Raw genomic sequence first — 26509 nt, 5'->3', positions numbered from 1 at the left:
GCTATTGTTAGCATCGTTGCTAACGTGAAAGGGTCGCTTTGTAAAGCGGCTCGGATCAATGGAGAGGTATTAACAAGTAATATGATCTAAAACTAATGGTTTCTTCTTAGTTTTAATCAACAATTCTAGGCCATGTTCGGTTTACTAAAGGAATAATGAATAATGTTAGAGCTAATGTCTGTTTCTGAGCGTTTATCGTGTGTCAGTTCAAGCTGAGCCTGTCAGCCGAAGGTATTTTCATGGAGACTCTGTCATGAAAGTTCATCCATCCATCCATTTTCTATACCGTCAATCCGTTAATCGGGTAGCGGTTGGGCTGGAGCCTATCCCAGCAATGAAAGTTCATGTGACATAAAATAATAAACACAGACTCAGTAAAGCTCACGAAGTAAACAACTGGTCCTATTAAATAACATGCACCAGCTTATGTTAATGTCCCAGTAACTGAGACGCTATAGTAAATCTATTTAAATTCATGATCAGAGAGACAGGCAGCTGATAATGAGCAGTACTCTCCCTCTGTGTTCTGTGGTTCAGGTATATTCAGTCTTTATACTTGGATAACTAACTGACTATGTGTCTTTTCTCAGACTGAGAGAGAAAATTGATTCAGATCCCTGGTTTGGCTGGTAAGTACAGAGTTATTGTAAAGTTAAACAGACTGTAGATCACATAAGCTGACTGAGTTAAAGGGGAACTTAAGTATTTTTAAACCTAGACCTTATTTCTGGCATGAAATACGTTTTTCTACTCACCAAGAACAGTTTGGTGAAAGTTGGCGTCCTTCGGAAGCTATTTAGATAATATTGTGTTTCCAGTTAAAGTGAGTCTCCCATGTCAGCAGAAAGTATTTATTTCTGCATATCTCCATTTTAGCTGTAATGTTATATCTTCATTTGTACATTTTACTGTGCTGTTGCTGTGGGCGGTGTCAGTGATTGACAGATAAAGCAGCCAATCACAGCAGCTCAGCACATGATGTTCACTGAAAGGCAGCTGACAGAAGATGGGAATTTGTGCTGCTTCTAACTTTGTCTCATCAGTCATTTTCTCTGGAAATAAAGCTGAAATGACAGCACAGCTGTGCTCTTTACATGATCTGGATGCTGACGGAACAGCTGAGTTAGAAAAGCCCACAACAACAGCAGCTCCATGTCCCAGTGACACACAATTTAAGCTGCAGTGTCATTACATGGTGTTTTATTGTCTCCCTGTTGGTGAACCTGCTGTGTCCTCAGCTGGAAGAATTTAACTGACAACTCTTTTTTCCTCCTTTCTTTAGACTACCTGAACTCTGACCCCTGCTCCTGCTCCTGACTGGTGAGGACAAACAGTTAGTTATTTGATGGATGTGTTCCTGATAGCTGCTCTGCTTCCTGTCTGTGTGCAGCTGTGTAACATCTGGCAGGCCTGTCCTTCTCAAACTGCATGAATGAAGTGAAACATTGATCATTAGTCAGAGAACAGATTTCACAGCTGATGTGTTACTGCTCTGATTTCCACCTGATCTCTGATCCCCAAAGCTTTGGATGGTCTCTGTGAGCAGAACTGGAAAAGTTTCCATGTTTCTGATCATGAACACATTCAGACTCTCTGAAGTGATCATCAACCAACAACATTTAACTACTTAAAGTCCACAAAAGTCTGGACCAAAGCTCATCCTGTACAGACAGAAACAGAACCAATCAGCTGTGAGATCAGATGATGTGTGTGTTCAGAGTCTTCTGATCAGCTACTAATAAACTGTTTCTCCTCTCAGACCCAGAGAGAACAGGACCAGAACTCCTGCTTTGCTGGTGAGTAGATTTCTAGTCAGTGAGGTTCAGTTCATCACATCACTGAGTGTAGGAGTGTTTCACATTTTAATCAGTGTCTTTGTGGTTTATCACAACTGCTGAGTTGAATATAAATGTAGTAAAAATGGTAAATGGACTTGTACTTGTATAGCGCTTTTCTAGTCTAACTGACCACTCAAAGCGCTTCACTACATGCCACATTCACCCCACTCACACACACTCATACAGCACGTCTTAAGATACATAACTACATGCTTTTTCTAATCATTCACACACATTCATACCCCCAATGATACACTGGGGGAGCAACGTGGGGTTCAGTGTCTTGCCCAAGGACGCTTCGACATGTATCCTGGGGAAGCCAGAGTCGAACTACCGACCTTCCGATTGGTGGGCGGCTGTAGCTTAGGAGGAAGAGCAGCCGCCCTAAAAACAGAGCTGTAAACACTGACTGGAGTCATGTTAGAGCCATGTGAACTGAGCTGTTCTGCCTGTAAAGTGGATCAGAACAGGTCCCAGCAGCAGAGTCTAACAGTTTTAATGGAACATCACTAAAGGCAGACTCTAAAGGTTTTTCTGACAACAAGCTGTGATCAATCTGCTGAAGCTTCATCCTGGTTTATTAATCTATTCAATGAGTTCTTCATCACATCAATAAGCAGCTGTTTGACCCGCCCCTCTCAAACTATCTTTAGGGACTGAAAACATGACTCAGCAGAATAACAACCCAGGACTGGAGCTCTGATATGTTCTGTGGAGTCATTTTGATGTGATGATACTGTCAATCCCATTAAGCTCTGTGATCGACCAAAAACATTTTTAAGGTCCAAAGTCCTCATTAAACATTCCTCTGAGCCAATCTGGTGTTTACTGTGGAGAGCATCTGGATTGTTCTGATGCAAAGACTGCAGCTGCTCTCTGTGATGGTCTGTCAGGGTCCAGTTACACTGTAATGTGTGCAGAACATGTTGTGCAGTGATCACAGTTCTGTACCTTTCTGCTTCATGTTGAACAAGTCAGATTGGGTCTGACATTCTTTTAATGAAGTCCACATTTCATGGTGTCAGCTGTTTTCACACATCTCAAAACTTCTATCAATGTTTTGGACTAAAAAGTAAAAAAGAAAAAAGTCCAGGGGCCTCATGTACAAAGACTTGTGTGGATTGTGGATTTCCTACTGAAAGATGGCGTACGCTCAAACCAAAATGCCCTCCAACATACAAAAATATCAGGATGTGTGTGCACGCATCAATCTAAGCACATTTCGTTTGTACATCCCAAACAAAGTGGAATTGAGCGCACATGTCGGAGTACCCGACTCCTCCCTGTCCACGCCCCTATTTCAATATGCAAATAATATTTAATTGAGCCCTGCACCTGCGATTCCCGTCTCTGCACAATCAGAAAATAAAGAGAAAAGAATGAGTAAGATGGGGGAAAAGAATAACTTCACGGAAAGGTGCTACTTTCTGAAGTGGAGGCGCAGAAATGTGCTCTTTGGAAGGCTGTCCTACGATATAAGCAATAAACGTAAGAGGAGTGGGTGGGAGAGCGTGAGCGAGGCCTTTAATGCTGTGGGGTCTGAGAAGTGCACACAAGCAGAGGTGAAAAAGAAGTGGTCCGATATTAAGGTGGATGTGAAGCGGAGACTGGCTGCCCACCACCGAAATGTGGCCAAAACAGGCGGGGGAGGGGGGGGCTGTTTGAACAGAGAGCAAAACTATGGGTGACACTGCTCTGTCAGGGGTGGTGGGTGTGGGAGTGATTACCCCCAAGGTAAATACCTATAGGTAGACAAATAGTGTAACTAACAATAAACATATTCATACAGTAACCAGAGCAGAAGTGCGCCGGGGAAAAGGTGAGGCTGATTAAGACATTTCCCACTTTACGCACAGGGTTATTAACATTTGCACACAGAGACGATCAGGGGCTTGTTAGAAAGATCTTGAGCTGTTGTTTAACCAGCAAAAAAACAGCAAGTTACTAACTTTAACCACCAACTATGATACTGTGAAGACGGGATAGAAATTGGGGGCGCACATGCTCAATGCACGTCACAGGGAATAATATTAGGACAATTACAAGCAGCGCATGGCTCCTCGCTGTGTTGCGCTCCAACACCGGCCGCAGCTCTGCGCACAGTTCCAGGAGGATTGCCCTCAAAACGGCTGATGAGCCAGTTGTCATCATGTGCCAGCAAATCCTCTCAGTCCCTGAAAACACGCTTTCTTCCAATTGTACCATTTACAATGTCTTCCAACACCGCTAAAGCAGCCATTGTTTTTAATGGTATGCACTGCAACACTTTGCGCATGCTTTTAAATCCACTCATGTAATTGCAGACACATGGGTTCATGTAATTCTGTTCATGTGTCTCAAATGTGCACATCACTCAGTCTGAGGACAAATTGTGTTCACATTTATTTATTATAACACTTTCCCAACATCACCTCTAAGTGTTGCCAAAGAATCAACAGCTGTAGAAAAGTGCTTACGGCAGCACATTTTCATAGTTATTTTGCTCTTGATGCATCTGATCGTTGACCTGAAAAAGAGCGTACACCACTTTTTTGTGCGTACGCTCCCTTAATACATGAGGCTCCTGGTCATTTGAAGACATGAATTGCAGCACAGTTTAATGTGTTTTGATCTTTGCTTCATCAAACTGTGTCTAACTGTTATCTCTTTGTGTCTTCCAGGTGTCCTGCTGTCCACCACCTCTCCTCCTTCTCCTCTATCATTATTGGCTGCTCTATCTCTCCTGTCCCATCTCCAAACTCTACCTAATTTATTGGAATTCTGTCTCGTATCCATCTATCCCCCCTCTATCTGTTTTGAGACCTTTGAGAACTTGAGAACTTTGAGAACTTAAGAACCGATTTTCAGAACCTAAGAACCGATTTTGAGAACCTGATTTTCAGAACCTGATTTCCAGAACCTGATTTTCAGAACCTGAGGTTGATTGGAACCTTGTCTTGCTGTTTTTGGAATCTGAGACTCTACTCTCACTGCTCTCTCTGTCCTGTCTACCTCTCTCATACATACTCTGATAAACTTTGAAATTGGAAAAAAAATTGGCACATTTTCATTCAAATTTGGCTAAAGTTTAAAATATTATTATACAAACTTGATTCTTAAAGAGAAATCTTGATCTTGACAGATTTCTAGATAAAATCAAACAGTAACTATTTTGACACTAACTGACAAGTAATTGGCTAATTTTAGGTAGATCAATCAAAAGATTCTTCATCTTTGAATCTATAAATTCCTATCTGAAAACAGTGCTTACAGAAATTTAACAGTTCATTCTTGTTATAGACACAAATAAACACATTTATTAAAGTGAAATAAAAGCACTGCATCTGTTCCTGTGCTGCTGACTCACTGCAGGTTTGTTCATACAAGTGTTGAAATAAAACACATCTGTAAGGAGGATTGGAGTGTCTGTTTGCTGTCTGCTCTGAACTGACCAGACGTGGAGTCCAGCTACCAGAAGCATCTGTCATCCTGCTGCTGCTGAGATCCTGATCTGCATCACAACGCTTCATATATATATATAAGAGCTTTCGGAGATTTGAATTCAGCTTGTTGTCATTAAATCTGTCTGAAACACAGAATCCATCTGTGATTCAGAAGCTAAGAAGCTAATAATAGTGAGAGTACTTCAACAGATTGTAGCTGATTGAACTACTGATCATTTATCTTTGAAGGTTTGTTCATTCTGTAACACACATTACTTTTGAGATCCTGCTAACATTTTCATAGCTGATCTTTTCTGCTACATTTCAGTGTTACAACTGCAGTTTTTGCATAATAATAGTTATAATTTGGAAGAAAATAAAGAACCACTGAACGTAATTCTAACCTGACATTTTAAAAATTGGAAAGAAGTGAAACAAGTTAAAACTTTTAATTGGATATTTTTTTATTCCATAAAAGTAGCTGAGGTTTTGGTCTGTTGGAATCTTCAGATTAAAGTTTAACTTCTCTGTGTCATAATAAACATCTGTTTTTCTATTTGATAAGAATTTTTCTGCTGTTGATATTTTCCAAGGTAGACATAACGTGTAAATCTGTTAACTGAAAAGAGCATTGATACTGATAAACTACACAGAACTACATTTGAAATATCACAACTGTGAATAAAACCTGTGTTGGTGACATCACTACAAATAAAGTTTTAAGGTTCTGAAACTCAGCAACAATGCCAAGGAAGGGTCAACGTTCTCAGGCTCAGAAGCTCAGGTGGCAGAAGGAGAAAGAATCTCAGAGTGAACAAGCAGAAGGTATCAGCTGCCAGAGCAGCACCCTGGTGTCACAGAAGGTATCTTATGCTGAGGTTGTCAAGAGAGATCATCACAGTGATGGTGTGTGTGTTGGAGAGTCTTCTGATGGACAGCAGGGAAACAACAGAGGTCAGAGTGCAGTTTCTGATGGGAACACTGTCATGAATGCTTTCCAGCATGATAAAGACCAACAGGTAAAGCAGAGTGTGCCTCAGGTGTCTTATGCAGACATGGTAAAGAGAGGACGTGATGCAGCTGGAGCGTCTCATCAACACAGTGTGAATGTGGAACCTCAGCCATCAGTGACACATGTCTGTGCCTCACGCAGTCAGGCTTCATTAAAATATGGAAAATACAGGAACAGTCAGTGTGTGGCCAACAGTTTGGTGTTTCTGTCCTTTTTTCATGAGAATGAAAAGATTAGCAGAGCAGATCTTGACCTAGTTCTGGATAAAGGTGATGCTGTGTACAGACAGGCCAGAGAAAGGTTTCCTAACAGTGTCCATTTGGCATCTGATGAACTTCCAGATGAAGTTAGTGCACGCAGGTCAAAGTATCAGGTGGACTTCGCTCAGCTGTCGGTGTATGGAACATTTGGAGGTGGAGAGAGGCTTCTCAGCCTTGAACATGGACTGAGCTTTTTGTCATCAGATGTACAGTATGGGCTGCTGATCATGGCAGGGTTATGTGTCGCAGTTTTCAGATGTAGATCTGGTCAGTACGGATACTTTGACCCACACTCCAGGAACAAAGATGGACTGCCACTGTCACCCAGGCTGTTGAACTTTGGTACTGCTGTGATGCTGAAATTCACACATCTGAGAGACATGATTGACAGGATCAAGTTGTGCAACACTATGTTTGATATCCAGTTATCTTGTATGTATGAACTCAAGCCTCTGTCATTTCACAGTGTGAACACAGCCAACCAGAGAAATGCTGTTTCAGACACAGACTGCAGACACACAGCTGTTGATGCACCTCCTCTGTTACAGGAAGCTGTCAATGAATCAAACACACACACTGCCACTGATCAGTCTGAGAACATTTCACCAGAAATGTCAAATCAAACAAATGTTGAACAAGTTGAAGTGACAACGTTCCCATCACAGAATTTTCCTCAGAATGAGCCAAACTTATCTGCCTCAGTGATGCCCACTGTTCTTAATGATCTCTGTTGCAATGTTTTGGAGGAATTATCCACTGATATCACTTCTCCAGCATCTGTGAGACGAGAACAGAACACAGTTCCCTGTGCCCAAGTTGAACATGAACCATATGTTGAAATCATTTGCCCTCCAAATGATGCTTCTCACAGTGGATCAAATATCTGTCACAGTGATCTTCCAGATAATGGTTTGAAGGGAATCTCATGTAATCTGTCCAAACTTAGTAAACACGAGAGGATAAAAATGAAAAGGAGAATGATGGCAAGAAATATACCTCAGCAGAGAAAAGTGAATAAAAAAAGGAGAGAAAGGGAAATGTATGCGTGTAATGAAATGCAGAGAGAAAAGAAAAGATCACGCATCAAAATGTTATATCAAAAGAATGCAGAATTCAGAGAGAAACAAAAGTCATATATCAGGAGATCTTACAGAGAAAAAGAAGGATTCAGAGAGAAACAAAAGTCATATATCAGGAGATCTTACAGAGAAAAAGAAGGATTCAGAGAGAAACAAAAGTCATACGTCAGGAGATCTTACAGAGAAAAAGAAGGATTCAGAGAGAAACAAAAGTCATACATCAGGAGATCTTACAGAGAAAAAGAAGGATTTTCACAAAGACAAAAGATGTACATAATAAACCGTTACAGACAGAGTGAAAGCTTTCGACAGAGGCAGAGAAGTTATATTACTCAACGTTATGCGAATGACAGACTATACAGAATCAGACACAGACAGCTGATGAAAAAACTCATGAGAAACAGATACAGGAACAGTCAGTCATTCAGGATGATGGATAACATCAGACGTGCTATGAGCATTAAAAGAAAATACAGACAAATGAACAGAAACACTCAAACAGAGACCAGAGAAGCACAGAGTCTGCAACACGAGACAGTTGAAAGCAGATTGATCAATGAAGCCATATCTGTGTTCAGAGCTAATATTAAGGCTGGTCCCACTTATGTCTGCACTGTGTGTCATAAGGCCTCGTTTCCCAACCAGGTACGAACCTGCACAAGGTCAAATTATGGCAAAAATCCTAATGTGGTTTCACAGTGTCTGACAGGAAAGTATGTTCATGTTTGTGATGAAGCCTGCAGAAATGAACCATGCACAGTTCCTGATGAGAGAAGGAAAGAGTGGATTTGTCACACGTGCCACGCTCATCTAAAAAAAGGATGCATGCCAAACCTCGCAGCAGCTAATAAACTCCAGTTGTCTGAAATTCCCAGCGAACTGTCAGATCTGAATATTCTGGAAAGACATTTGATTGCTAAGTGCATACCGTTTGCTAAGATCATTCCTCTTCCAAGAGGCAGACAAAGACTGATCAGGGGAAATGTTGTGTGTGTGCCATCTGAAGTCCAAGAAACAGTCAATGCATTACCCAGACTGAGGAGTGAGTCTCAGGTGATGAGAGTGAAACTGAAAAGACGTTTGTCTTACAGAGGGCATCAGCTTTTTCAGACAGTAACCTGGCCTAAACTAGTCTCTGCATTACTGAAACTGAAGCAGGTTCATCCAGAGTATCAGGACGTTACTATCAGAGATGAAGCGGAACTCTGTGACCCAACACTTCCTGATGATGATGATGAGGATGATGATGAGGATAGTGATGTCAGCATGGGGGAGGATGACTATGATGATGCAGATTTGATGGAAATTGACATGTGTGAGAGAAATGCACTGTGTGAGGCAGAAAATGAGCCTGAAAATGATCAGAACTGTGAATGTGAACAACCACAGCAGCAGAGAGATGATGGAGATGAAGGTGATCTGCCAAATGGAGGGTTTGCTTTAGAATCATGCCTTCAGCCTCTTGACATATCAGAAGAGATCCTCTGTTACAGTGATAACACTTATTGTGTGGCACCTGCCCAGAGAAATAGTCCAGTTAGCTTCTTCAGGACTCCAAATTTGGAATCCATGTCATTCCCTGTACAATTTCCTACGGGTGAGAACACATTGGACCAAATGAGACACATTAAAGTCAGTCCAAGTGGATATTTCAAGTCAAGGCTTTTTAATGTGGATGATCGTTTTGCCAGAGACCCAAACTACTTGTTCTTTGCACAGTTTGTGATAGAGATACACTTGGCTAATAACAGTATGACGATACAGCTGAGAAAAGGTAAAACAATGACCAGAGATGGACGCATGATAACCTCGGGCATGTTGCAAGACAAACGAGAGGTTGAGAGACTGGTGAGAAATAAAGATGCAGTCAGATTCATGCAGCCACTGAGAGGGACTCCAGTATACTGGGAGAAAACAACTAAAGATTTGTTTGCCATGATCAGACAGTTGGGAACTCCGACGTTCTTCTGCACATTTTCAGCTGCTGAGTTCAGATGGCCTGAAGTGATTGAAACAATAAAGAGACAGCAAGGAGAACAGGTTGATTTTGAATCACTTGACTGGACTGTAAAGTGTGAGATTCTGCGATCCAACCCTGTCACCTGCATGCGTTTGTTTGATAAGCGTGTTGAGGCACTATTCAGAGATCTGCTGCTCTCAGATGCTCAGCCACTGGGGAAAGTGATTGACTTTTTCTACAGAGTTGAGTTTCAGCACAGAGGAAGTCCACATATTCATGCAATGCTTTGGGTTGATGGAGCACCTGAACTGGATGTTTGTGATGATCAGACTGTGTGTGATTTTGTAGACAGATACATCTCAGCACAACTGCCTGACCCAGAAACACAACCTGAACTGTTCCAGAAAGTCTCTGAAGTTCAGAAGCACAGTAAGAACCACACTAGGAGCTGCTTCAAGAGTGTGAACTCTGGTTGTCGGTTTGGTTTTCCAAAGCCACCCTGCACAAACACAATGATCACCAGACCCGGTGAGGATGATAACACTGGAACTGCAAAGAGCAAACTCAGACCTCTGCTGCAGCTGCTGAATCAACCTGAAATTGCTTCCTTGAGTCTGGAGCAGGTCCTCTCTCGATGCAACTTGACGCTGGCAGAGTATGAACGGTGCCTTCAGAGTATGAACAGAAAGACTGCAATCTACCTGAAGCGTGATCCCAAAGACAGCTGGATAAATGGGTACAACCCACATCTGCTTAAAGCCTGGGACAGTAACATCGATGTGTCCTTCATTCTGAATGCTTACTCGTGTATACAGTATCTGACCAAATACATCACAAAGAAGGAAAGTGGTCTGTCAGAGTACCTGAAAACTGTCATGGAGAATTCCAACATGGACAGAGTTAATGAGTGTGATGAGATGAGAGCTGTCATGCAGGCTTACTCAAAAAAGAGAGAGATCAGTGCTCAGGAGTGTGTGACTCGTGCATGTGGAATAAAGATGAAAAAGTGTTCACGCAGTGTTGTGTTTGTTCCTACTGATGACAATCCAGTGAAAATGAGCCGCCCCATGTCATTCTTGGAGGACACCCCGTCAGAGTCTTGTAATGTGTGGATGACGAGTTTCAGTGACAAATACAAAGCCAGACCTGAGACACCAGAGTATGAGGAGATGTGCTCGGCTGATTTTGCTGCTACCTGCAGGTTTGTCAGTGCAGACCACTCAAAGCGTGATGGTGTTTTACCACTTCTGAATGAACTGGGATTTGTCCAAAGGAGGAAAAATGATAAGCCCTCTATCATCAGATATTACCACTGTTCAAAGGAGAAACACCCTGAGCAATTTTATGCCAGATTACTGAGACTGTACCTTCCTCACCGATCTGAGTATGAAATAAGAAGTGCCGATCTTCCGACCTACGAGTCTTTTTACAACTCTGGCTGGGTCCAGCTACCAGGCTCAAACCGTCCTGAGAGTGTGAAAAGTATTGTCAAAGCAAACAGAGACAAATATGAGAAAAACACTGAGGAGATTGAGAATGCACTTGTAGAGTTTGAGGAGAGCAGAGACCATGTGATCGATGAATGGTGTAATCTTGCTCCTGAATCTGAAGTTGTGAGGTTGCAGTGTGATGATGATCTGCAGGAAAGAGAGCCAGACGATGAACAGGAAAATGTGCCCGACTATTGTCCTCAGTCTGATGCTGTAACAGAAATGAGAACCACCAGAGAACCCCCCGCTATGGATCCAGCTGTGCTACGACAGATGTATCAGAACCTGAACCAGAAGCAGGCCTGTGTGTTCTATGCAATCAGAGACTGGTGCAATAAACTTGTGTGTGGCCTAAATCCAGAGCAGTTTTTCTTCTATGTCAACGGTGGTGCAGGAACAGGAAAGTCACACCTGATCAAATGCATTTACTCAGAGGCATCTAAGATACTGAGCAAACTGGAGCTCTACTCAGAGGAGTTTGACATATCAAACCCAACTGTTTTACTCTCTTCTTTCACTGGAACTGCAGCTTTCAACATCTGTGGCACAACACTTCACTCTCTCCTGAAGCTTCCACGCAGTCTGAAACCACCAATCCAAGGACTTGGTAACCAACTGGATGAACTCAGATCTGAACTGTTTAATGCTCAAATCATCATAATCGACGAGATCTCGATGGTTTCAAAGCCTCTTTTTGCTTATGTAGACGCACGACTGAAACAGATCAAAGGCAATCAGAGAGCTTTTGGTGGAATGTCAGTTTTAGCTGTTGGAGATTTTTATCAGCTGCCACCTGTGCGACAGTCTAAACCGCTCTGTGTGCACGATCCAGCAGATATTGACCTGTGGCAGGAACATTTCCAGATGATCACTCTGACTGAGATCATGAGACAGAAAGATGATGTTGTCTTTGCAGACGTGCTGAACAGGATTCGGGTGAAACAAAAGGCAGATGAGCTGTCTCAGGCTGACAGAGATTTGTTGTCACAGGCCATCACTGAACCAGCTCGTTGTCCCACTGAGGTTCTGCACATTTTCCCCACAAATAAGTTGGTTGATGAACACAACTCAGCAACACTGACTTTGTTCCATTCCAATATTATAACCATAGATGCAGATGACTTCCAGAAAGATCCTCGAACAGGCAGAATGGCACGAAAAGACACGCCATGTAAGGGAGGTCGAAATGATTTAGCAGACACTCTGAAAGTTGCTGAAGGTGCTCGTGTCATGCTCACCAGAAACTTTGATGTTCAGAATGGTCTGGTTAACGGTGCTTTTGCCACACTGATGAGCGTAGTTACTTCTGAGGATGATCAACACATCACTAAGCTGGGCCTGAGGATGGATAATCAGACCGGTGTAACAAGAGACCAGAGTGGAGCTCCAGAATCTGTCAATCTGGTTTACATCGAGAGAGCAGAGGAGAAGCTGAAACAGAACGGAGTGGTACGTAGACAGTTTCCTGTCAGGCTGGCGTTCGCGTGCACTGTCCATAAAACCCAGGGCCTCACAACACGTGCAGCTGTGGTGTCACTGCAGAAAATCTTTGAAGCAGGTATGGCTTATGTAGCTCTGAGCAGAGTGACGTCTCTCAGTGGTCTTTATTTACTAGATTTGGATGAAAAGAAAATATACGCCAATCCTGAAGTGACTGCAGCGCTCGAGACCATGAGACAAGCCCATGTGGATCACATGATGCCTCTTCTTCAGGTGAGAGAAACAGTAAACAGGCCCGATACTCTGACCCTTGTTCATCACAACACAGAGGGACTGCCATCTCACATCGGTGACATCAAGAGACATCATGAGCTGTGTCTAGCAGATGTTCTGTGTCTGACAGAGACTCACCTGCAAGGCTCCTTTGTTGCAGACAGTCTTCAGCTGGACGGCTACAACATGTTCAAACGCAACAGACACACGTCCTACACTAAATATCCTCAGATGGCCAGCAAAGGAGGTGGTGGAGTTGCTGTTTACGTGAGAAACCACATCCAGGTGCGTGAAAGACAGTATTTGCATAATGTGACTGATCTTGAGTTTGTGGCTTTGAAGGTTGAGGCTCCATTCTGTGCAGTGATTGCAGCTGTGTACAGACCCCCTGACTACAGTCTGAGACCATTCCTGGAAAACCTGGTAAGCCTTTTGGATGCACTTGAGGTGTTGGACTGTCACCCTGTTATTGTGTGTGGAGACTTCAATGAGAATCAGCTGCACAGGTCAACAAAGCCAATTCTAGAACTGTTTCAGTCTAAGGGATATGTGCAGCTGATCACCTCTGCCACCACAGACAAGAACACACTGCTTGATCTCATTTTCATTTCCCAGCCACAGAGATGTCTCCAGTCAGGTGTCATGAGAACGTATTACAGCTATCACAACCCGGTGTTCTGTGTCCTGTCCACCAGTGAACCGTGAAGAGGTCGGTGAGTCTTAGAAATCATGAAAAATAAAAGAAATTATCTTCTGAAGTTTGAATTTTGGTGAAGAGGTAATAATGTTTTCTTTACAATGCTTTGATAAAGTCAAAATGTGTTTAACATGATGCCTGCTGATGATTGCTGAGAATAATGAGTATTAACTTTGAATGACTCTCTGTATGTTATCTGACTTTTAGGCTGACGGCTGAGGTATGTCTGTTCCTGTTTAATGTATTTTGTATTTGTCTGAAGATAATCTGATTTTGGTGTCACACTAGTATCAGTTTGGTGTTTTCATTTTTTAACTGTTGGATGAAATTATGGGATTTAATTATTTTAATCATAAAGACACATTTTACCCGATATTGAACATTTTTCAGACACTGATAGTTTTCCAGAAATAGATGTTTTTCCAGAATTGTATTTAGATATTTTACAGATATTAAATGAATAATAATAAAACTACATCTTATAATAATGTATAATGTAGAATATAGTAATATAAATATAATATATAGACAGATGATATCAATAATATAATAACAAATAATACAGTATATAATCATATATACTCATATGCTATATCAATACTTATAATATAAATAGTATAAATTATACAAATAATAATAAAATAACACTGATAATATAATGTATAATATAGAATATCGTAATAATAAAATAATAGTATCTATTATACTATATACTATATAGTATATATATAGTATACTATAAATAATATAATATATAACACAGTATATGATAATATTTATACATATAGAATCATATAAATACATTTATAGGAACTTCATCATGTTGTGGCCTGTGCATTTATCTGGGTGGGTTGGGTCAGGGTTGATAAATGCACAGGCCACAACTGTCTGAGCAGCTCTATAAAAGCTGCTACATTTACCAGAATATAGAAGAAACATCAGAAAGCATGAGCTCTACGTGCAGCACATGCTTTCTGATGTACCAACAACACCAGCTGATACCCCACTGGGGTGGAGGGCAAAGTGGGTTGGGGGTGGGGTGGGCAATCAAAGAACTATAACTATGTTTTATAACTAAAACTGTTTAGATGTTTAGCTTTATTTACTCCAGACAGGAGACATGTTCTCCTGTATCCTCCTTGACAACATCCTCCATGACAACATCCTCCAGCACCAACTCCAGCACAACAACACACACTTCAACATCATCTTCATGAACTGTCAGTCCAAACCAGAGCCATCACAGAGAAACTTCCACATCCTGCCATCCCAGCCTTTCTTCAAAGCAGAGGATAAAATGGCCCCTGTTAACCCTCACCTGACCACCTGGCTGATCCTGAGAAAAACCACACATCATGCTGCCACAGACCACCAGCAACAGTGAACTCAGCACTGCTGCATCACACAGAGACATGTCCTCCTCCTGCCAGTGACCAGGGTTCTTCTCAGCTGACAGAAGGTAGAGTGGAGATCTTCCCTTTGGAAAGACAAAATATTAACTGAAATACTCTGAGTATGCTGTTTATTCGTTTGTTAATATCATGATTATGAATCTCTTCATTCATATTACAGCTCACAGTATCTAATTCACAGTTCCCTTGTTTTTCTTCAGGCCTTCCTGTCCTGTGAATCCTTCATAGCTGAGACCCTCACAGATGAACAGAAAGTTATCATCAACACTTCTGAAACATCCACATGTTAAACCTCACTGACAGGAGATGGTTTGTGCTCTGCAGCACTGTTCGAGGTATATACTTATCATGCATCATGTGACCTTTCACTTTGGTTTTTTAAAGACTAAAGTTCATGACAATATTTGTCTTGTGTTGTTTCCTCAGGATCAGTTCCACCTTCATGGCTGCATGTCATCATCTTCCTCTCCAGCAGAGACAAACTGCTGTTGACTCTTTGGTTGGTGGTCAGATGTCTGTCCCCCGTCTTCACACACATGCATACATGAGGTGAAGGGGACCAAGGGCCTCCTCACGATGAAGGGGAAAATTATGCAAGTATGTTGATTCTGTTCATCACAGTAACACACTGATGCACTAACTTTGATCAACATTCCCAGTAATTACAACGTGTGCACTGATCTTCTGTAGTTTTATTGTTGAATCAAAGCAGAATTATAAATGTTTTACTAAATAAAAGCTGTCACTATGACATGTTTCGTTCTAACCACATTAATAAGTGCTTTACTGTGTTATTTAGCTGTCACCTGTGAGGATGATTTGCATCAGGAGAAAGGATTTCCCACTGTGTCAGCTAAAGCTGCAGCAGGTCCTCTGTGCAGCATCAGGCCTTCATAATGAGGCTCAAAGGTAAAAACACTCCTGGTTTCCTCTTGAAGGACTGTACCCATCTTTCCAGTGCTGCAGCGAACACTGAGCAGGTACATGCAGGCAGCAGTTCAGCAGCCAGTGAAAATGAAAAAGGTCACATGGTGAGAACACTTTACATCTTCACACTGACTCTGTGCTCCTTTGACTCTTTAGTTTGCACCATCACATTCAACAAACAGCAACCACATAAAACTCAACTGTAGACAAAATGGAGGACTCTGAGTAACAACACTCATTTTATCCTGTCCATCTGTGTAAATGTGAATGTTTATTTCATGTTTCAGAACAATGCATGAGTGTGTTTCTTCATATGTGGTCACTGTTCAGTAGAAGGTTTTACTCCTTCAGATGTCGTGTGCAAATGTACTCGTGAGCACACCAGAGAGAACTGATTCAGTCGTACTTGTAGCAGGAATAAGACAGGACTCACACACAGGTTGTGTTGAGTCATTATGGAGAGCAATGTGTAATATTTGGTCACCTGATTAGACTGTTGATGATGTTGCTATTTAAAAGTTGATCTTTTCTCAACTCTCCACCATATTCTAAACAAATAAAAAAATCTTCTCAATGCTAAACAACAGTAAAAATGAAAATGGATGAAAACATAAACTGTTGAAGTCTGACACATAATTGTGTGAATCCTGTCTTAGTGTGGGGTATCAGCTGGTATGTTGCTATCAGAAAGGCTTCCCACATTGTGCAGTTAGACCAGGCTAATATAAACTCCTAATATATATATAGCTAATATAAATGTAAAGACATTGGTCATACATACAGACTGTATATTGAATTGTTTATTGAAAACTGAACCTCTTGGTGTTCACAGATGTTTTCAGAATGACCACCAGATCACACAGGCCACATGTAATGATGTGAGTGTTCCTGTGTTTGTCATTTTAGTAAAAAGGTGACTCAGATCTTTGTGCAACACTATAACATGATTAATGCACAGATTGAATCTGACTTTTAGTCAATCTGAGCTGGAGTTGGACACATGAACCAGTGTGAACATCAGCCCTGGATTGAGCACCATGTGAAAAGCTTTTAGAGATACGGCTGAACAAAACTGTGGGTCACTGAGATTGTTGTATCTTTGTTTATCAGTGTTCAATAAAACTGTATTTGGACAATAAGTAATAATGTAAATGATACAGGATATTGGTGACTTACACTGTTCAGCCCTGCCTTTCAATATGATCACAGAAACTAATAATGGGAATTTAGTTTTTTTACTAATTTATTTGTCTTCTTTGTGTTATTTGTTTTTTTCTTATCTAATATATCCAACAGTTTTAGGGTGAGCCGTAAAGAAATATTCTTGGAACATGTTCACATAGAACTACTTACAATCCAAATAATAACTTTTTATTTGATGTATTTAAGTTTGTCCTTTTATATTTTCCACACGAAGAAGATCATTCCATTACTTTCACTGTTGGATACCAAACTTTACCAAATGACAGAGCTTATCCCCTCAACCCACAAACTTCTGTTGTTGTTGAAACTCACATGTTGTGTCATTCACCAAAGCTGCCGGTTTTACCATGTGTGTCTGTACATGTGAAGTTATCACTGACAGTAAGATACTGTGATCCATTCAGCAGTTTTCTAAATCCTGAATGAGTCATCTTACCTGTTTGACTTTATACTTATGTATGTGACTGTTTTATTTTCATGGATATTTTCTATTTTTAATATCTGTTAAAGCAGAGCATGTTTAGTTCATGTTTCAGAACAGTGTATTAGTCTTCTTTTGTTCTCCATCATGTTTTCCTGTATTTTGGTTATCACTGAGAGAATGACGTAGTTAAAGTAAATAAACTGACTTCTTCAGTGATCGCATATAAATGTACACATGAAGTAAGTGGATAGGATGGATTTAGTAGTAATTATAGCAGGAATAAGACAGGACTCACACTCACGTTGTGTTGACTCATTATGGAGAGCATTCCTCACATTTGGGAATGCTCTCCATCATGGCTACCTGCATTGATGATCAGGTTATTATTTAATAAGTAAAATATTTTTCAACTGTCCATCGTATGGAAACTAATAATAGCAGAACAGATTATAGAACATTTTATTTGGCCATTCTAAAGACCCCCAAAAATTGCAAATGGATGAAGAAAGACACTTTTGAAATGGAACACACAATTGAGTGAATCCTGTCTTAGTGTGGGGTATCAGCTGGTATTTTGCTTTGGGAATTATTTTTTATTATAATAAATGTTCATATTAGTAGTTTTGCAAGTTTTCTTTTTTGTAAAAAAGATTAACATAAGAATATACATTTGATTAATAATATCATTGTTGAAATATTATCACATGATAATGGACATTTAAAATCCATAACAGAACATGACAGAACCTTGTGTTTGTGAGGTTTTGTAATAATCCAAAAATATACCTTCTGATTGAAAAAATTGGCTGTATTGTTAATATTTTATTAAATTTTTTCTTATGCTTTAAAAAACAATTATTGTGTCGTCTTCATAAAAACTGAACAATTATTAATCTTACTGGATTTGTCCAGTTTAAGCATTTATTCCTTTCCTTCTAATATCAGAGTACATACCAATAGTCATATTGGCTTCTTTAAATATATATTTGTTTAACAGTTGTCCTTCTTTACACTGTATTGTTCAATTCAATTCAATTCAGTTTTATTTATATAGCACCAGATTACAACAATCGTCATCTCAAGGCACTTAAATAATATAGTCCAATTCAAGCCAATTGGAATTAAATTCATTGTAATCATAATCCAATGAAATCCAATTAATTAATTGGATTAAAAAGGATTGTTCAGCACTGTTCTTTTTTACATGTTTTACAGTAGTTTGTTTTTCAATGCTAATTCAGCTCCACGTCCTTCCACATATTTTCCAGCTCTGAAAAGAGTTACAGCAACTACATTTCTGCTAATTTTTTGCTTTTCTCAACTTATTTAGAATCTTTTGGTTACTACATTTTATAAGGGTTGAAGATGAATTAAAAATATGAACAGAATTCATCTCCCATCTCCTTCTTTAAACCTTCAACTTTTTCTGCAAGAACTTGCAACTTTTTTTCCGACATTTAATCAATTCTGCCTTTTTTCAAGTAAGTTCGTCATTCCAATGTTGTCCTTTTACCTTCAAATTCTTTCAACCCTGACTTCAGCAACTGGCTTTCTGCTAACTTTTCACTATTTTCCGCTTTTTTAGCATGGTCAGCTATCCCCATTCAGCTAATAAGCATTCTCACAGCTGTTTCGCAGGAACAGCTTTTTTTCTAGTTATTGTGAGAATGCTTTAAGGCATTCTCACTATTGTTTTCCTGTTTCCCTTTATTATTATTATTATTATTATTCCGCCGTTTTTTGTAGCTTAACTACTCCTGCAATCTTTAACCGATTTCAACAATTTTGGTATCAAAACGTTCAGCTTGTTCAGGAGATTTCTGCTATGACTTTTGGTGTTGATATCTTTTACACTTTTTAAACTATTCAACTTCTATTCAACTTTTTTCCTCATTCAAATGAATGGGAATTTCTTTCAACTCTTCAAAAGCTTCCTCCTCTTTCCAACCTAACTAGTTGAGCATACGTTCAGCTAGAGACACCATTCAAATTTTAAAATGTTCACAAGACATTCAGCTATTACCAAATGTTTCAGCTTTTTCAAATATTCTGCCAATTTTGAAATATGACAGTTTCAAAATCATGAACATTTTTGCTCCTTCATGATTTTCAAGCATGAAAATAGGGCAGTTTGGGGCTCAACGAGCCCCAAACTGCCCTATTTTAGAGGGCTGTAACTCAGCCATACGGTATCATAGAGACATCATTCAAAGTTTGTATGTGACAGGAAGGACCCAACTTTAACTCTGGTAAAGGGCTTGTCGATAGCTTGTACAGCTTTGACACAACGGCAGTTTACGTTTTATGGAGCCAGAGGACTTCGTCTGATGGAGCGCACACTCTAATTCCCACTCTAAAATGATTTAAAAAGAACTTCCTCAAACAAATGCCTCTCACGTCCAAAATGTCTGCCTGATCTAGACAAATTATACATCAAAACGTAGGTATTTTAGTCCTCTTTCACACAAAGTCACTCTCATTGAGCTTGGCCTCACAGATTTCTCACAAATCAACTCTAAGCGCAGAGAGCAGCACTCCAGCTCACATACTTTTCCATTATAAACAGGCTGAGCAATGAAATCAGTGAGAAAGACTCGTTTTAAAACTGCCATAAAAAACAAACCTTACACAAGATCAGAATAAAAATTACACCTCTGGCTTCCCACATCCCTTCTGGCGCTCACGGTGAAAGAATTATTCGGATACGACTTCTACTTTTCGAACAGCGACCGTTTGTTCCAGACTTGTCGTTCATTATTAAACCCCCAGATTTTAAGGGGACAAAGTGAGGTGCAGATTTGTCAGTGGGCACGTGCAGCTGTTGCCCACAGCAACTAATGAGGAGGCCAGACTCAACGAGCCCCAAACTGTCCTATTATAGAGGGCAGTAACTCAGCCATACGGTATCACAGAGACATCATTCAAACTTTAAAATGTTCACAAGACATTCAGCTATTATCTGATTATACGGCTTTTTCAAATATTAAGCCAATTCCGAAATATGACAGTTTAAAAAACATGAACATTTTTGCTCCTTCTTGATTTTTATGAATGAGAAGATTAGAGTGGCAGACTGATCATTTTAACTTTTTCTGATATTCAAACAAATTACTCTAACTTTCATGCTGTTTAACTCAGACAAACAAATTATACCTTAAAATGTAGGTACACTTGTCCTCTTTCAGCTGATGTAACTACTAAATAGCTCACATTTACAGAATTTCAGCTATGAGCCTTGAAGCGAGAGAAACCTTTCAATTTCTCTCACTAACTCCAATGGAAATTTGGTGGAACGCCAGAGACAGGTTCAACTGTGTTCAACTCGCTGCCGTTTCAATTTTTTTCACTCCATTGAAATAAAAACTACATTGCCGCGTTCCTCCAAGCCTTCTGCTTCTTACGGTCTTCAAATAATTTTCCTCGCTCTTCCAGTTTTCTCACAGGAGGTCATAGTATCCAAAATGCAATTTCTGCAGGTTATACAGGGAGAGAGCTGCAGCTGTTGACAAACATTGCTATCACTGATGACATCACTCTTCCACTCCCTGCTGTATATTACACTGAAGCCATTTTAACCTATAACCTCCTTAACATCCACCATTTCTGTTAAAACTGGATAAATTCTTGCTTAAGATGAAGCTATTTATGTCTTCTTTCCATATTTGTGCTTTAACTTATGCTTTTTCGCTCAAATCACCTCAGATTCAGAGCAAAATCCCACATTTCCATTATAAACAGGCCCTCCTTCGCTCCTTTAAGCTGACAGTGAAGGCTGTATTCAAACTGCTATAAAACCTATATTTTACACAGGACCTTGATATAAATCACATCAGTGTCTTCGGCAGAGCTTTCTCTTACTGAAAAGTTCAATATTTTTAAATTTTGACTTTTAAATCCATTCAAACAGCTGTTTGTTCTCAGGGGGTACAGCCTGTCCTCCTCTGTCTCTCTGTGGCTCAGGCATTCATTCCGTGTACTTTCCCTCACTCATGCTGTCTAAAGCACACATATGATACCTCAAAACGTGCGTCTGGGTCTGCAGAAGTGTGCTTGTATTTTTCTCTCTCATTACTAAAATGGTTTTTGAGAAAATGACCTTAGAATCAGCACTGTCCCTCTCCATTAGATATACAGGGAAATCCACAGAAACCACTCATCCTCCACACTAATCACAGCCTAAAACCTCCTTAACCTCCACAATTTCTCTTAAAAGTGGATAAATTCTAGCTTAACATGAAGCTATTTATGTCTTCTTTCCATATTTGTGCTTTAACTTATGCTTTGTCGCTCAAATCACCTGAGATTCAGAGCAAAATCACACATTTCCATTATAAACAGGTCCTCCTTCGCTCCTTTAAGCTGACAGTGAAGGCTGTATTCAAACTGCTATAAAACCTATATTTTACACAGGACCTTGATATAAATCACATCAGTGTCTTCAGCAGAGCATTCTCTTACTGAAAAGTTAAATATTTTTAAATTTTGACTTTTAAATCCATTCAAACAGCTGTTTGTTCTCAGGGGGTACAGCCTGTCCTCCTCTGTCTCTCTGTGGCTCAGGCCTTCATTCTGTGTACTTTCCCTCACTCATGCTGTCTAAAGCACACATATGATACCTCAAAACGTGCGTCTGGGTCTGCAGAATTGTGTTTGTATTTTTCTCTCTCATTACTAAAATGGTTTTTGAGAAAATGACCTTAGAATCAGCACTGTCCCTCTCCATTAGAAATACAGGGAAATCCACAGAAACCACTCATCCTCCACACTAATCACAGCCTAAAACCTCCTTAACATCCACAATTTCTCTTAAAAGTGGATAAATTCTAGCTTAACATGAAGCTATTTATGTCTTCTTTCCAAATTTGTGCTTTAACTTATGCTTTTTCTCTCAAATCACCTCAGATTCAGAGCAAAATCACACATTTCCATTATAAACAGGACCTCCTTCGCTCCTTTAAGCTGACAGTGAAGGCTGTATTCAAACTGCTATAAAACCTATATTTTACACAGGACCTTGATATAAATCACATCAGTGTCTTCAGCAGAGCTTTCTCTTACTGAAAAGTTAAATTCTTTTAAATTTTGACTTAGCCAATTCCGAAATATGACAGTTTAAAAAACATGAACATTTTTGCTCCTTCTTGATTTTTATGAATGAGAATATTAGAGTGGCAGACTGATCATTTTAACTTTTTCTGATATTCAAACAAATTCCTCTAACTTTCATGCTGTTTAACTCAGACAAACAAATTATACCTTAAAATGTAGGTACACTTGTCCCCTTTCAGCTGATGTAACTACTAAATAGCTCACATTTACAGAATTTCAGCTATGAGCCTTGAAGCGAGAGAAACTTTACTTACAAGCCTTCTGCTTCTTACGGTCTTCAAATTATTTTCCTCGCTCTTCCGGTTTTCTCACAGGAGGTCATAGTATCCAAAATGCAATTTCTGCAGGTTATACAGGGAGAGAGCTGCAGCTGTTGACAAACATTGCTATCACTGATGACATCACTCTTCCACTCCCTGCTGTATATTACACTGAAGCCATTTTTACTATTATTCACTTGATTTCTGATAAATTTCCACTAGATTTAGCTTTTTGAGCATGTTCAACTAATCCCATTCAGCTACTTTTCTGCCTTCTTAAAGCTCCAGCTCCTTTCAAAAAGACATTTCAGGCCTTTTGAAACTGCAGCAAATTACTTTTTACTAATATTTCAACTGCACATTTTTCCTCAAAAATTTTTAACCTTTCAACTTCTTCAACTAAGACTTCTGCAGTTTTTTTCCAAAAGGTTTAAATGATTCCACTATTTTATTTTCACCTTCACTGCTTCAACCAGGATTTCAGCAACTTGCTTTCTGCTAAACTTTGACTATTTTTAGTTTTAGAAATGTCACACTTTAGAAATGTCAAGACTTTTCACTTATTACCTGCTTGAAATCCTTTTGTTGTTTTTAAATGGTAAATGGTAAATGGACTTGTACTTGTACAGCGCTTTTCTAGTCTAACTGACCACTCAAAGCGCTTCACTACATGCCGCATTCACCCCACTCACACACACTCATACAGCACGTCTTAAGATACACATAACTACGTGCTTTCTAAGCATTCACACACATTCATACCCCCAATGATACACTGGAGGAGCAACGTGGGGTTCAGTGTCTTGCCCAAGGATGCTTCGACATGTATCCTGGGGAAGCCAGAACCACCGACCTTCCGATTGGTGGGCGACTGCTCTTCCTCCTGAGCTACAGCCGCCCCCTAATTCTGTTTTTAACCCTTCAGCTTTTCTTTGCTGACAGTTACTCCAGCTAACATGCCTGCCCTATTGTAAAAGCTTTATGCCAGCCTATAGCAGCTTAACTATGGGATGTTTCAGGATGACCTGAGCCATCGCTAACTATAAGCTTTATCAAAAAGGAAAGTTTTAAGCCTAATCTTAAAAGTGGAAAGGGTGTCTGCTTCCCAAACATTTACTGGCAACTGGTTCCACAAGAGAGGGGCCTGATAACTGAAGGTTCTACCTCCCATTCTACTTTTAGAAAACTCTGGGAACAACAAGTAAACCTGCACTCTGAGAGCAGTGCTCTTTTAGGAAAATATCTTACAATGTGATCTTTAAGATATGATGGAGCTCTGTGTGTTTTTTCTGTTTCCCATTTAACATCAGTGTTCTGGTGATATATTTAACCTTTGACCTTTTTCATGAGAACTGTTCATGTCTCTGTTGAAATCTTCTTAAGCTGTCACTTCTGCACTTTTAAAATTCAATTTAAAGTTCCAGTTAAGATGGCATACCCATTCCATTAACTCTTTCAGGATGACTCAGTAAAATTTCAAGACTTTTCACTTATTTTCATTCTCCTTTAGATTATTCTGTTGTTTCTGCTGTTCTTTGATGACACTACTGCCATTTTATAGCCATGTAAGCTATTCTGCCTTTTTCCCAGCAGCTTCAAATCATTACAGTGTTGTCTTTTTTAAATTAAATTAAACCATTCGTCTTCATTTTGATCTTTCTATGTTTTCAAAACATTACAGGAGATTCCCATCAGTACAGTATAAGACAGGTCAGTGGCAGTTCTGTTTATTGTTGAGGAAGAAATGTTGTATTCAATGTCAGAAGCATCATGTGATGAAAGGAAACTCAATTCTCTCGTTGCTTCTTTTTCATTACTGGTAGGAGGGAATGAGACATTTTGTTGTGTAACAGCAGATGTTAAACTGATATCAGTGGACACACCTTCCATTACATCATCAGAAAGATCATCTACAACATGGTTCATCACTGCTGCTGTCAAGATAAACTCATGTGCAGGAGAAGCCTGTGTTTGGAAGGTAACATCAACCTGTCATTGAACAGCATTTGTGTCAGTTTCTGGTGAAATGTTCTCAGACTGATCAGTGGCAGTGTGTCTATGTGATTCATTGACAGCTTCATCTAACAGAGGTGGTGCATCAACAGATGTGTGTCTCCAGTCTGTGTCTGAAACAGCATTTCTCTGGTTGGATGTGTTCACACAGTGAAATGACAGAGGCTTGAGTTCATATACATTGTGTAGTACTACTTGATCCTGTCAATCAAGTCACTCAGATGTGTGGATTTCAGCATAACAGCAGGACCAAAGTTCAACAGCCTGGGTGACATTGGTATTCCATTTTTGATCCAGGCGTGTGGGTCAAAGTGTCCATACTGACCAGTCACAAAGAACCTTAGGGCTAAAAGTAGCTCCTAACTGGCCAATTTAAGAGAAACTGCTAAAAAATAATGGGCGTGTCAGTCTTAAATTTAGGACTCTTAATTTTTTTCACAAAGGACTTTAGGCTTAAAAGTCGCACCTAACTCTAGCAGAGCTTAAAAGTCCTGGAGAGGTCTGCTAACTAAGTAAGACCTATTTACAAAGAATGAGACAATGGCTGCAGCGAGACAAAATGTTTTGGCTTTGGTACAGATCCTCCTCCAACAAATTAAATTTCAGTTTCATTCATTCATGTCACTGTAGCCTTTTAGTAATTGTACATAGAATAGAATAGAATATAATAGAATAGAATATACTTTATTCACCCCAGTGGGGAACTTATTTGGTGAATTTGATAACTTTGAAGATTCGGATGCAGCAGAAGAAGAAAATAAAAAGAAGTAGCGACACAAGGAGGTGACACCGGAGGAATTTAACAAATTAGAGGATGACAAGGACGAGATAAATAAAGAAAACCACCACAAAAACACTTCCTCGCTGACAAAGACATGGACATCAACTTTGAAAGCTACTCTGCCCCTACTCTCAGTGACATTTTGCGACTGTTTTATGCATCTGTCCGGTCGGGAGATACTAAATAGTCCACTCAGCTGTGACTTTTCCTTGGCATTGTTGCTGTGCGTCAAAACCTCTAAGCTTTCTTTACGTCACCAACACACTCAAGTTGTTGTGATATTTCAAATGTAGCTTTGTTTAGTTTATCAAAACCTACCCATCCTCCATCCATTTTCTATACCCGCTTAATCCACTTAAGAAGAAGTCATCGGGCGAGAGGCGGGGTACACCTAGGGCAGGTCGCCAGTCCATCACAGCGCCACACAGAGACAAACGACACAAACAACCACACACACTCACACTTACTCCAAAGGCAAAATTTCTTTCCAGTTAACCTAACATGCATGTTTTTGGACGGTGGGAGGAAGCCGGAGTACCCGGAGAGAACCCATGCATACACAGGGAGAACATGCAAAGTCCAATCAATATCTACCAGTTCATTGATTAAGTCAGTAATTTTACATGCAATGCTTAACTACAAAAAACATGAAAGTAGAAAAAGTTTGCTTGTCAGATGCATGGAAAATATGAACATATTTAAATATTTGCTAATATTCATATATATGCTAATTAGAATACACACACCTCTCTCATATGCATATGTATATGCAATATATATGTATATACTATTTGTCTAGTATGCAATCATTGTAAATATTTATATTTTTTTGAGCTAGTTGACTCATTTTAATTTCCCCCATGAATAAAGTATTTTTCTATTTCTATACTAAATATATGTATATATATA

At 39.8% G+C, this 26509-nt stretch overlaps 1 long non-coding RNA gene across 1 annotated transcript; it reads left to right on the top strand.

The window, feature by feature from the left end:
- The first annotated feature begins 586 nt into the window (after window positions 1–586).
- Window positions 587–5301, top strand: LOC140269398 (uncharacterized). The gene is made up of 4 exons (XR_011907616.1): window positions 587–629; window positions 1283–1320; window positions 1760–1796; window positions 4499–5301. It is a non-coding gene; the product is annotated as an uncharacterized lncRNA (long non-coding RNA).
- The last annotated feature ends 21208 nt before the right edge of the window (window positions 5302–26509 follow it).

The sequence above is a fragment of the Leuresthes tenuis genome, unplaced genomic scaffold (assembly GCF_036924035.1).
Source record: "Leuresthes tenuis unplaced genomic scaffold, fLeuTen1.0.hap1 SCAF_14, whole genome shotgun sequence".
Taxonomy (NCBI): domain Eukaryota; kingdom Metazoa; phylum Chordata; class Actinopteri; order Atheriniformes; family Atherinopsidae; genus Leuresthes; species Leuresthes tenuis.
The sequence above is the reverse complement of the archived record's forward strand: the minus strand, read 5'-3'. Positions and strand labels throughout refer to the sequence as shown.